The sequence below is a fragment of the Argopecten irradians genome, chromosome 16 (assembly GCF_041381155.1).
Source record: "Argopecten irradians isolate NY chromosome 16, Ai_NY, whole genome shotgun sequence".
NCBI lineage: Eukaryota > Metazoa > Mollusca > Bivalvia > Pectinida > Pectinidae > Argopecten > Argopecten irradians.
In genome coordinates, this window is record NC_091149.1 from 832,697 (window position 1) to 846,567 (window position 13,871).

General features: G+C 38.6%; 1 protein-coding gene across 5 annotated transcripts in view; it reads left to right on the forward strand.

The window, feature by feature from the left end:
- The window catches only part of LOC138310644 (cardioacceleratory peptide receptor-like), a 191,362-nt gene that overhangs the window by 85,903 nt on the left and 91,588 nt on the right, over positions 1-13,871 (forward strand). Inside the window, exon 1 of one of the 5 annotated variants that reach the window (XM_069251929.1) lies at positions 3,704-4,322. The exons of 3 other annotated variants lie outside the window; for them this stretch is intronic. The gene's annotated coding sequence lies outside the window, so the exon portion shown is untranslated. Of the gene's footprint in view, positions 1-3,703; positions 4,323-13,871 lie in introns of those variants that run through there. One more of the 5 variants, XM_069251926.1, reaches the window with a different exon arrangement.

Below are 13,871 nucleotides of genomic sequence, written 5' to 3' on the forward strand. Positions count from 1 at the left end.
AGAAAGCAAACTTGACCCAGGTGTAAGAGTACCTTTTGACCCGGAAACTGACCTTTGGAAATTTTATAAGACAGTGACCTGTACGACACTTATTAGTACTGATAGCCTTATTGTAGTTATTTCCATTCCATTAATAGACATGATTGGCAAGTTTGATGTTTACCGAGCACATAACCTTCCTCTTCCGTACCTTGGATCGAATCAAACAAATATTTTGGCGACTATTATAAGAAGAATTAGAATAATTAGAAGCAGTAGCTCTTGCAATCAATGAAGCGAAAACACAATTGGTTACAATGACAATTGAGGAGATGAATCAATGTGTAAATAGCGTTAAAAACTACTGCAGGTTTCGTAGTCCAATGTATACTATAATGGGAAATAAGAAATGTATTGTTAATCTTTTTATGAATTGGACCAATAATTTAGTTAAATATTGTACTACAGTAGTACAAAATACAAACACTTCCCCTATGGCCCAGTATTTGACCAATGGCCAATGGATAGTTGTCCACGATAGATCTTTGACCTTTACACTGAAATGCCCCTATAGAACCCAATCTGGTACTGTGGTGACCAGATACCCTATTAACACCTTATCCCTTACGGAAGGTTGTTCTGCATCAAATGAATATATGACCTTGCCCTCATATTATCATTCAGAGAGTAAATATCACCTAACAGATCATTTTCAATAGGTGATTTCAAATTATTATGTAGGCTCCATTGAACTCTGGAAACCAATGACCCAAAGACTACCATATGTAAAAAACATTAAGATACCCCATAAACTTAAGCCTATAAAGGAAATCCCCATTGATGAGTTGATAAATGAACTTGACAATTCATTTGATCTTGAACCCATGGAATCTGATTTGCCCCTCTCGACTTACTTGTCGATAGTAGGTGTGGTAGTAGTTGTTGTTATAGTGATATATTTATGTCGTAGGAGAATTAGGGATAAATGTCAGAAATGTAGGTTAGGTAAATGGTCAGTGAAAAGGGGAAAGTCAGAGTCAGGTGTCTCGCAAGCCTCAAGACCAATGCAAAGACACAAAAGTAACCAATCCACAGAAGACATGACAGCCTCAGAAGAATTGATGACAACATACATCATGGAACTCATCAACCAGGAACAAGAAAACAAAGAAAAACCTACACTGATGTCAGGAAATTACCCTGAGGGCGTTGACCTCGCCGAGGCAGATGTAACTGCCCCATCAGGAAGTGGAGGAATTGAATCGGGTAAACAAGACTGCCTTACAACCCGAGTACGAAGTGTAATATACCCAGACTTAAGAAAAGAGCTCAGTCTTCCATAGACAGATATAAAGTAACGTCTTGGTCGTAACAAGACAATGTCTAAATGTGAAGAAGGAAATGATAATGACCCGGTGAAACATTATGTCGTGATATTTAACGTCTTGATGATTAAAGAGACTTACGAGACAAAGATATACATATAATGTCTCGGTTATTAAAAGACAATAAGGAAACGTCTTGGTGTTAACAAGACCATCTCTTGTCTGGATATTAACGTTAATCAATTAAAAAAAATCACAATGTCTTAATGCGGATAAGACAAAATGTGACCTCTTCAAGAACCGTGGTGGATGACGAACCTAAGAACATGAAGAAGATCTGGATATAACTAAATAAGCAGCAACTGTGGAGATAAACTGTGGATTTTTATATAGGAGCAGCCATATTATTACGAATGATTTTTAACGATGAAGTTACCATGGAACTCGGTGACTGTTAAATAGGTTCAAACTAAAATGGACGTGACTGTGAAATAATATTACTGATTTTCAACGACGTAGTTACCATGGAACTGTGTGACTGTTAAATACATTGTATGTTCGAACTACAATGGAAGTGAATGTGAAATATGTTTGAACTACAATGGACGAACTGTGAAATATAATTACTCGCCAACTTTATGATGTTGTGACCATAGAACTGTGACTGTAAATAAGACTTTATATTGCATGAATATATTAAAGAGATGTTTAAAGTATAACGTCCAAGATAATTACAATATGTGTATGTACATATTGTGCATTAAGGTAAAGAGTTGTAACGTTTAATAGGATAACTTCGCGATAATTAAAAATATACTGCATGACGCATGCGAATGAAAGAAGGTTGAAAGGAGAAATGAATGAAATGGCCACTAGTTACTATTTAGGGATTTTTTTAAAGGAGGCGGTGGTAAATTGAAATAGTAATAATACTTGATACTTTGCGTTAAGAAATATGTAAGCCATTCTGGGAAATGCCTTACATATTGTCTTGTTTGAAGAAAGGGGCGATTGTAACCCTACAGAGGTAGGCAGGCTGGTAGCCTTGCTTAAGCCCCAATGATATTATTGGTGATATATGATTGTAACCCTATAGAGATAGACAGGCTAGTAGCCCTGCTTAAGTCCCCATGAATATCACTAATAGATATGATATTTGAATATTCCCGCCAGGTAAACAGGAAGTGGGGTACCTGTTGAACCTTGACAGAAGTTGTTATGTTAGCCGTGTATAATTGTGGATCGCGGGGCTGAGTTAAATTATAGGGTATTTTATAAGAGTACAAGTATTAGTTATTTAATAACAACCATGTATATATTTATTAGGCTGTGTTTAATTTCATAGTACATTATTGTGGTATATATATTTAAAGGTCAGTAACGCGGGATTGTTTACTCATGCTTGCTGCCAGAGTTAGGTTGTTGTTTTAGGGCATGGCCAAACTAGGTGACCGAAATATCAGTAAATTGTTAAGGCACCTACTTAGTAGCGACTACGTGGGATGTTCTGGAAAGCATGACAGGACATCGCACGGTCTATGCACGTGTTAAACTAGGTGACCAACTTATTAGTTAATTGTTACCGAATAGGTATGGATATGGTAGGGACTACGTGGAATGTTCTGGAAGGAATGACAGGACATCACGTAGTCCACACACCTGTTTAACTGCGCAGTATAGTTTGTGCAAAATGTGCATATTACAGGCGGTTCTGTCCAGCCTCAACCAAGTCCAGTCAGAAAATCAAAACATTTATATTTTGTTAAGCCTGCATCAGGCGCCGGTAAGGCTGTATTCTGAATTAAAATTAGTAAATTTTGACAGTTTATGATGAGCTGGGTAACCTTTGGGGCAAGCATTGTCCCAACGGCACGTGTACCAGTCACATACCCAATCATTATAAATAGAGGGCCGCAATAGGCCCCAGTCAGACTGAAACTAGACTGAAATTAGACTGAAATTAGACGGACATCAGACGGGAATAAGACTGAGACTGGGTACTTCCGCCTCACGTACACCTACGTCACCGCTTCCTCTAGGGCCATACACATGAGAGAGAGAAAGTGAGAACTCTTGTCTACACTTTGAATAAAAGCCGTCAACAAGCTTCTACCCTACTCCTTGTCGTCATTTTGACCAACACAACCATCCATAGGGCGACAATTACTATACTAGAGGTTGGGTATATATACAATGTGTTACTATACTAGAGGTTGGGTATATATACAATGTATTACTATACTAGAGGTTGGGTATATATACAATGTTTTGGTACACTAGAGATTGGATATATATACAATATATTGTTACACACGAAACATGATATATATACAATGTATTGCTACACACGAGATGGGGTATATAAACACACAAGCAGTTTCAGTACTTTTAACTGAGGCGCTAAACGATATTACATCTTCACCTAGAGTTAGTGTTATTAGTATCTATAGCTTTCTCGGACACGTGTTGTGGATAGATATAAATTATTAATTACTTAGACATCATCAGGCTTCTCCGGGTAGTCAGAGTCAGTCTACCGTCAAATCGATAGTACTTTACACCAATGCTCAACACATTCAAGTGTTATTCATGATGTAATAAATGCCACTCGGATGCATAGTGTTCATAAAGAGATGGGTTATATTATTAGACGGTGTTTATTGAAGGAGTATGTTTACATGGTGTTCATAAATCAATGACCTGCAGTTTGTCATTGTATTTATTGGCGAATAGACGTACACCGACTACTATCCGTTGAAGTAATGGCCAGGAAGTAGAGAATGCAGCTAGGATGTTATTTTGTACATGAAGTAACGACTTGAAATGTGTAACAATTCGTCGTGTTATGGTGCAATACATTAAAACATTGTGTCCATGATCTGATGACTGTCTCAATAATCATGGAAATATCGAAGAACAATTTTAACATCTCGAAGTGCGTGTGTGTAACTGCGACCATAGCGTGTTCGCTGTCATACATGGTGAAGTAACAACTATCGACGTCTCAGCGCTTTTGAGGTAATTATTTATCGTTGGCCGTTTGTAAATATAAGGTTAAAGAAGTGATGGCAACATACCGCTAAGACAATAAGGCTATAGTTCTTGTTGAGCATTTGATGTTTTAAGTTTCACACATGCGGTGAATCAATGTTTGCATCCAAGAAATGACGAAAACTTTTAGACGTTAAAGTTTCGTTCATCCTTTAAAATGAAAATAGTACAATCGATAATGAAATATTCATTATAGTGAAACACAATATTTATCTAGTGCGTTGTCTTCATAAATCTTTAAATTTAAATTATCTAATTAATGCATTTCAAGACTATCATAATGTTCAAAAATGTTTGGCTAAGGTAAGGTAACAAAGGTAAGATTTATGTAGTGAAATTTCGTCTCCAGGGCATTGAAAAAATATTTGCTGTGTATTTACTTATATTTTAGTAGTCTATAATAATATGATAAATCATCCATTCCCATATCTTTCTTTTTTTTCTATCTTTTTATCTCTCTGTCTATCTTTGTCTCTGTGTCTGTTTCTATGTCTGTCTATGTGTCTGTTTCTATGTCTGTATCTGTGTCTGTTTTTATGTCTGTCTCTGTGTCTGTTTCTATGTCTGTCTCCGTGTCTGTTTCTATGTCTGTCTCTGTGTCTGTTTCTATGTCTGTCTATGTGTCTGTTTCTATGTCTGTCTCTATGTCTGTTTCTATGTCTGTCTCTGTGTCTGTTTCTATGTCTGTCTCTGTGTCTGTTTCTATGTCTGTCTCTGTGTCTGTTTCTATGTCTGTCTCTGTGTCTGTTTCTATGTCTGTCTCTGTGTCTGTTTCTATGTCTGTCTCTGTGTCTGTTTCTATGTCTGTCTCTGTGTCTGTTTCTATGTCTGTCTCTGTGTCTGTTTCTATGTCTGTCTCTGTGTCTGTTTCTATGTCTGTCTCTGTGTCTGTTTCTATGTCTGTCTCTGTGTCTGTTTCTATGTCTGTCTCTGTGTCTGTTTCTATGTCTGTCTCTGTGTCTGTTTCTATGTCTGTCTCTGTGTCTGTTTCTATGTCTGTCTCTTGTCTGTTTCTATCTTGTCTGTCTCTGTGTCTGTTTCTATGTCTGTCTCTGTGTCTGTTTCTATGTCTGTCTCTGTGTCTGTTTCTATGTCTGTCTCTTGTCTGTTTCTATGCTGTTCTGTCTGTTTCTGTCTGTCTGTTTCTATGTCTGTCTCTGTGTCTGTTTCTATGTCTGTCTCTGTGTCTGTTTCTATGTCTGTCTCTGTGTCTGTTTCTATGTCTGTCTCTGTGTCTGTTTCTATGTCTGTCTCTGTGTCTGTTTCTATGTCTGTCTATGTGTCTGTTTCTATGTCTGTCTCTGTGTCTGTTTCTATGTCTGTCTCTGTGTCTGTTTCTATGTCTGTCTCTGTGTCTGTTTCTATGTCTGTCTCTGTGTCTGTTTCTATGTCTGTCTCTGTGTCTGTTTCTATGTCTGTCTCTGTGTCTGTTTCTATGTCTGTCTCTTGTCTGTTTCTATGCTGTCTCTGTCTGTTTCTATGTCTGTCTCTGTGTCTGTTTCTATGTCTGTCTCTGTGTCTGTTTCTATGTCTGTCTCTGTGTCTGTTTCTATGTCTGTCTCTGTGTCTGTTTCTATGTCTGTCTCTGTGTCTGTTTCTATGTCTGTCTCTGTGTCTGTTTCTATGTCTGTCTCTGTGTCTGTTTCTATGTCTGTCTCTGTGTCTGTTTCTATGTCTGTCTCTGTGTCTGTTTCTATGTCTGTCTCTGTGTCTGTTTCTATGTCTGTCTCTGTGTCTGTTTCTATGTCTGTCTCTGTGTCTGTTTCTATGTCTGTCTCTGTGTCTGTTTCTATGTCTGTCTCTGTGTCTGTTTCTATGTCTGTCTCTATGTCTGTTTCTATGTCTGTCTCTGTGTCTGTTTCTATGTCTGTCTCTGTGTCTGTTTCTATGTCTGTCTCTGTGTCTGTTTCTATGTCTGTCTCTGTGTCTGTTTCTATGTCTGTCTCTGTGTCTGTTTCTATGTCTGTCTCTGTGTCTGTTTCTATGTCTGTCTGTCTCTGTGTCTGTTTCTATGTCTGTCTCTGTGTCTGTTTCTATGTCTGTCTCTGTGTCTGTTTCTATGTCTGTCTCTGTGTCTGTTTCTATGTCTGTCTCTGTGTCTGTTTCTATGTCTGTCTCTATGTCTGTTTCTATGTCTGTCTCTGTGTCTGTTTCTATGTCTGTCTCTGTGTCTGTTTCTATGTCTGTCTCTGTGTCTGTTTCTATGTCTGTCTCTGTGTCTGTTTCTATGTCTGTCTCTGTGTCTGTTTCTATGTCTGTCTCTGTGTCTGTTTCTATGTCTGTCTCTGTGTCTGTTTCTATGTCTGTCTCTGTGTCTGTTTCTATGTCTGTCTCTGTGTCTGTTTCTATGTCTGTCTCTGTGTCTGTTTCTATGTCTGTCTCTGTGTCTTTTCTATGTTCTGTGTCTGTTTCTATGTCTGTCTCTGTGTCTGTTTCTATGTCTGTCTCTGTGTCTGTTTCTATGTCTGTCTCGTGTCTTGTGTCTGTTTCTATGTCTGTCTCTGTGTCTGTTTCTATGTCTGTCTCTGTGTCTGTTTCTATGTCTGTCTCTGTGTCTGTTTCTATGTCTGTCTCTGTGTCTGTTTCTATGTCTGTCTCTTGTCTGTTTCTATGTCTGTCTCTGTGTCTGTTTCTATGTCTGTCTCTGTGTCTGTCTGTCTCTATGTCTGTCTCTGTGTCTGTTTCTATGTCTGTCTCTGTGTCTGTTTCTATGTCTGTCTCTGTGTCTGTTTCTATGTCTGTCTCTGTGTCTGTTTCTATGTCTGTCTCTGTTGTTTCTATGTCTGTTCTCTGTGTCTGTCTTCTATGTCTGTCTCTGTGTCTGTTTCTATGTCTGTCTCTGTGTCTGTTTCTATGTCTGTCTCTATGTCTGTCTCTATGTCTGTTTCTATGTCTGTCTCTATGTCTGTTTCTATGTCTGTCTCTGTGTCTGTTTCTATGTCTGTCTCTGTGTCTGTTTCTATGTCTGTCTCTGTGTCTGTTTCTATGTCTGTCTCTTGTCTGTTTCTATGTCTGTGTCTGTTGTTTCTATGTCTGTCTCTGTGTCTGTTTCTATGTCTGTCTCTGTGTCTGTTTCTATGTCTGTCTCTGTGTCTGTTTCTATGTCTGTCTCTGTGTCTGTTTCTATGTCTGTCTCTGTGTCTGTTTCTATGTCTGTCTCTGTGTCTGTTTCTATGTCTGTCTCTGTGTCTGTTTCTATGTCTGTCTCTGTGTCTGTTTCTATGTCTGTCTCTGTGTCTGTTTCTATGTCTGTCTCTGTGTCTGTTTCTATGTCTGTCTCTGTGTCTGTTTCTATGTCTGTCTCTGTGTCTGTTTCTATGTCTGTCTCTGTGTCTGTTTCTATGTCTGTCTCTGTGTCTGTTTCTATGTCTGTCTCTGTTTCTATGTCTGTCTCTGTGTCTGTTTCTATGTCTGTCTCTGTGTCTGTTTCTATGTCTGTCTCTGTGTCTGTTTCTATGTCTGTCTCTGTGTCTGTTTCTATGTCTGTCTCTGTGTCTGTTTCTATGTCTGTCTCTGTGTCTGTTTCTATGTCTGTCTCTTGTCTGTTTCTATGTCTGTCTCTTCTGTTCTGTCTGTCTCTGTGTCTGTTTCTATGTCTGTCTCTGTGTCTGTTTCTATGTCTGTCTCTGTGTCTGTTTCTATGTCTGTCTCTCTGTGTCTGTTTCTATGTCTGTCTCTGTGTCTGTTTCTATGTCTGTCTCTGTGTCTGTTTCTATGTCTGTCTCTGTGTCTGTTTCTATGTCTGTCTCTTGTCTGTTTTATGTCTGTCTCTGTCTGTTTCTATGTCTGTCTCTGTGTCTGTTTCTATGTCTGTCTCTGTGTCTGTTTCTATGTCTGTCTCTGTGTCTGTTTCTATGTCTGTCTCTGTGTCTGTTTCTATGTCTGTCTCTGTGTCTGTTTCTATGTCTGTCTCTGTGTCTGTATGTTGTCTCTGTGTCTGTTTCTATGTCTGTCTCTGTGTCTGTTTCTATGTCTGTCTCTGTGTCTGTTTCTATGTCTGTCTCTGTGTCTGTTTCTATGTCTGTTCTCTCTGTGTCTGTTTCTATGTCTGTCTCTGTGTCTGTTTCTATGTCTGTCTCTGTGTCTGTTTCTATGTCTGTCTCTGTGTCTGTTTCTATGTCTGTCTCTGTGTCTGTTTCTATGTCTGTCTCTGTGTCTGTTTCTATGTCTGTCTCTGTGTCTGTTTCTATGTCTGTCTCTCTGTGTCTGTTTCTATGTCTGTCTCTGTGTCTGTTTCTATGTCTGTCTCTGTGTCTGTTTCTATGTCTGTCTCTGTGTCTGTTTCTATGTCTGTCTCTGTGTCTGTTTCTATGTCTGTCTCTGTGTCTGTTTCTATGTCTGTCTCTGTGTCTGTTTCTATGTCTGTCTCTGTGTCTGTTTCTATGTCTGTCTCTATGTCTGTTTCTATGTCTGTCTCTGTGTCTGTCTCTATGTCTGTTTCTATGTCTGTCTCTGTGTCTGTTTCTATGTCTGTCTCTGTGTCTGTTTCTATGTCTGTCTCTGTGTCTGTTTCTATGTCTGTCTCTGTGTCTGTTTCTATGTCTGTCTCTGTGTCTGTTTCTATGTCTGTCTCTGTGTCTGTTTCTATGTCTGTCTCTGTGTCTGTTTCTATGTCTGTCTCGTGTCTGTTTCTCTATGTCTGTCTCTGTGTCTGTTTCTATGTCTGTCTCTGTGTCTGTTTCTATGTCTGTCTCTGTGTCTGTTTCTATGTCTGTCTCTGTGTCTGTTTCTATGTCTGTCTCTTGGTCTGTTTCTATGTCTGTCTCTGTGTCTGTTTCTATGTCTGTCTCTGTGTCTGTTTCTATGTCTGTCTCTGTGTCTGTTTCTATGTCTGTCTCTGTGTCTGTTTCTATGTCTGTCTCTGTGTCTGTTTCTATGTCTGTCTCTGTGTCTGTTTCTATGTCTGTCTCTGTGTCTGTTTCTATGTCTGTCTCTTGTCTGTTCTAGTCTGTCTCTGTGTCTGTTTCTATGTCTGTCTCTGTGTCTGTTTCTATGTCTGTCTCTGTGTCTGTTTCTATGTCTGTCTCTGTGTCTGTTTCTATGTCTGTCTCTGTGTCTGTTTCTATGTCTGTCTCTTGTGTCTGTTTCTATGTCTGTCTCTGTGTCTGTTTCTATGTCTGTCTCTATGTCTGTTTCTATGTCTGTCTCTGTGTCTGTTTCTATGTCTGTCTCTGTGTCTGTTTCTATGTCTGTCTCTGTGTCTGTTTCTATGTCTGTCTCTGTGTCTGTTTCTATGTCTGTCTCTGTGTCTGTTTCTATGTCTGTCTCTGTGTCTGTTTCTATGTCTTCTATGTCTGTTTCTATGTCTGTCTCTTGTCTGTTTCTATGTCTGTCTCTGTGTCTGTTTCTATGTCTGTCTCTGTGTCTGTTTCTATGTCTGTCTCTGTGTCTGTTTCTATGTCTGTCTCTGTGTCTGTTTCTATGTCTGTCTCTGTGTCTGTTTCTATGTCTGTCTCTGTGTCTGTTTCTATGTCTGTCTCTGTGTCTGTTTCTATGTCTGTCTCTGTGTCTGTTTCTATGTCTGTCTCTGTGTCTGTTTCTATGACTGTCTCTGTGTCTGTCTCTATGTCTGTTTCTATGTCTGTCTCTGTGTCTGTTTCTATGTCTGTCTCTGTGTCTGTTTCTATGTCTGTCTCTGTGTCTGTTTCTATGTCTGTCTCTGTGTCTGTTTCTATGTCTGTCTCTGTGTCTGTTTCTATGTCTGTCTCTGTGTCTGTTTCTATGTCTGTCTCTGTGTCTGTTTCTATGTCTGTCTCTGTGTCTGTGTTTCTGTTGTCTATGTCTGTCTCTGTGTCTGTTTCTATGTCTGTCTCTGTGTCTGTTTCTATGTCTGTCTCTGTGTCTGTTTCTATGTCTGTCTCTGTGTCTGTTTCTATGTCTGTCTCTGTGTCTGTTTCTATGTCTGTCTCTGTGTCTGTTTCTATGTCTGTCTCTGTGTCTGTTTCTATGTCTGTCTCTGTGTCTGTTTCTATGTCTGTCTCTGTCTGTTTCTATGTCTGTTTCTTGTCTGTTTCTATGTCTGTCTCTTTGTCTGTTTCTATGTCTGTCTCTGTGTCTGTTTCTATGTCTGTCTCTGTGTCTGTTTCTATGTCTGTCTCTGTGTCTGTTTCTATGTCTGTCTCTGTGTCTGTTTCTATGTCTGTCTCTGTGTCTGTTTCTATGTCTGTCTCTGTGTCTGTTTTCTATGTCTGTCTCTGTGTCTGTTTCTATGTCTGTCTCTGTGTCTGTTTCTATGTCTGTCTCTGTGTCTGTTTCTATGTCTGTCTCTGTGTCTGTTTCTATGTCTGTCTGTCTGTTTCTATGTCTGTCTCTGTGTCTGTTTCTATGTCTGTCTCTGTGTCTGTTTCTATCTTGTCTGTCTCTGTGTGTCTGTTTCTATGTCTGTCTCTGTGTCTGTTTCTTCTGTCTCTGTGTCTGTCTCTGTCTCTGTCTTCTATGTCTGTCTCTGTGTCTGTTTCTATGTCTGTTTCTATGTCTGTCTCTGTGTCTTGTCTCTGTGTCTGTTTCTATGTCTGTCTCTGTGTCTGTTTCTATGTCTGTCTCTGTGTCTGTTTCTATGTCTGTCTCTGTGTCTGTTTCTATGTCTGTCTCTGTGTCTGTTTCTATGTCTGTCTCTGTGTCTGTTTCTATGTCTGTCTCTGTGTCTGTTTCTATGTCTGTCTCTGTGTCTGTTTCTATGTCTGTCTCTGTGTCTGTTTCTATGTCTGTCTCTGTGTCTGTTTCTATGTCTGTCTCTGTGTCTGTTTCTATGTCTGTCTCTGTGTCTGTTTCTATGTCTGTCTCTGTGTCTGTTTCTATGTCTGTCTCTGTGTCTGTTTCTATGTCTGTCTCTGTGTCTGTTTCTATGTCTGTCTCTGTGTCTGTTTCTATGTCTGTCTCTGTGTCTGTTTCTATGTCTGTCTCTGTGTCTGTTTCTATGTCTGTCTCTTTGTCTGTTTCTATGTCTGTCTCTGTGTCTGTTTCTATGTCTGTCTCTGTGTCTGTTTCTATGTCTGTCTCTGTGTCTGTTTCTATGTCTGTCTCTGTGTCTGTTTCTATGTCTGTCTCTGTGTCTGTTTCTATGTCTGTCTCTGTGTCTGTTTCTATGTCTGTCTCTGTGTCTGTTTCTATGTCTGTCTCTGTGTCTGTTTCTATGTCTGTCTCTGTGTCTGTTTCTATGTCTGTCTCTTGTCTGTTTCTATGTCTGTCGTCTCTGTCTGTCTGTTTCTATGTCTGTCTCTTTGTCTGTTTCTATGTCTGTCTCTGTGTCTGTTTCTATGTCTGTCTCTGTGTCTGTTTCTATGTCTGTCTCTGTGTCTGTTTTTTCTATGTCTCTGTCTGTTCTATGTCTGTTCTATGTCTGTTTCATTGTTCTTGTCTGTTTCTATGTCTGTCTCTGTGTCTGTTTCTATGTCTGTCTCTGTGTCTGTTTCTATGTCTGTCTCTGTGTCTGTTTCTATGTCTGTCTGTATTCTCTGTTTCTATGTCTGTCTCTGTGTCTGTTTCTATGTCTGTCTCTGTGTCTGTTTCTATGTCTGTATCTGTGTCTGTTTCTATGTCACTGTCTCTGTGTCTGTTTAGTTATGTGTCTATCTCTGTGTCTGTTTCTATGTCTGTCTCCGGAGTTTGTCTTTCTGTTCTGTATTTCTATCATATGTCTATATGTACAATGTGGTGCATCAAGTGGTGTGTTGTGAGATGGTGATGGCATGTGTGTGATTGTCTGTGAGAAGATGTATAATGTGTACAGGTATGTATGTTTATTTCAATGTATTCATAACACTTAATTCTGAATATATATATGATATAGTATAATTACAACTTGGACATACAAATGATGTGGATTGACAGTGAGTGAGTTAATCATGTCAAATATATGACCATGTACTAATAAAATTCTGAAAAAAAATATTGTAAAAAGTACGTCATTGTGAAATGTCTCATGTATGTACAATTTTTCTTTCTTGAAAACACTGTAAACGTATCGTAAATTTTAGATTATATTCAATAATTTAATATCTGGCAGTTTATTCAACTGTCTCTGTGTCTGTTTTATGTCTGTCTCATTTGCTGTTTTCTTCCTTTTATTATTTGATATCTAAAACAACCATTTCTTCTTTCTTTTTGGTTATTGGTGCAATTACTTTACCGCGTTCTTTTCGGTATGCATCGCTACATCGATTTATGTTAAAATTCGTCGTTTTCTCCCAAAAGAATATGACGATATGCTCATAAATACATTACTTAATACGCATTACTTACCTATAGGAGAAGATAACTCTGTATAATCAAATTTTATATGTTACACTCATTTCTAATTGTTAGATCTTTGAGGTTTTTTCCATAGACCGAAAGAAGTGTACGTCACGTATTATGACGTCATAAATACAAAACGTTTTCGCCTGGAATCGCGTGAAGTCTGTGACTTCATAACAACAAAAGATATTGAGAATATGATGCTTAAATAGACGGAATACAACAGAAATTAAGGAATCTAAGGAATCTGTAGTGTTCCTATGGAGAATTTTAAATTAAGGGAGTTCTTCAATTTAAGGAATGTTCGTGAAACTGTACCCAGCTGTGTTTGAGTAGCTGTTCCAACACCAAGTAGATTATACAGACATCATTGTAATGCGTTGATCTATAAAGTTATAAGAGGTATACCGCAAGATATGAGTTATTGCTTGGTTATTGCCACTCCTGTGCCAAAGAGCCGATTTTGAGCCGATTGAACATCTACGTTCAGTGCCCAAAAGCCGATTTTGAGCCGATGCAGGTGCTTCAAAAATCGACATCGCATTTTCTAATTTTATTCAAAACTATTCGGTAGCGTGATATCTCCTCTTAAGAATGATACCTTTTTTGACGTCATATCTTGTAAAATGACGTCACTACACTTAAAAATGACGTCATGAACTTTTGGAAGCTGTCATGACTTATGACGTCGAACGCAACGTCATTTTCGCGAGTGGGTATCCTCCTCCGAGGCTACAGTGCAACGATATCGCACTTTCCATTGCCACTCCATCTTACAGCAACACGTAGATATAGGGATTGGATTTCGTTTTCATGTTAACCATGCTTGTATGGAGCAATTCCTCTAAGAATATATTCTATGGGGCGCGTTAAATATTCTTATATTTACACTTGCTAGGCTTGATCACTATGCATAAGTACTAGCCGATTTTGTTTACCATAACTGCATGGTAACATTGAACTTTGAACTTGCGTATGAAAATAATCTATGCAACGTAAAGGGGCTACTTTTTTTTAAAAGAAACACATGGCTTTGTTTACATTTTGACGTAACATTACGTGTATATTGCTGTTTTTCATAGAATTTGGGGAAAATGTAAACAATACATATATGTTTTATATTTATATATGATACAAACATTTTTAAAATTAACAATTGTATAAAGAAACGGGAAAAATATCCCGACCGGGGCGACGTGCAGCGCTTTCATTTTTGTTAAAAATGATGGATGTCAAATGTAAACATTACCTCTGTGTCTATGTCCTACGATCGAGTTTTTG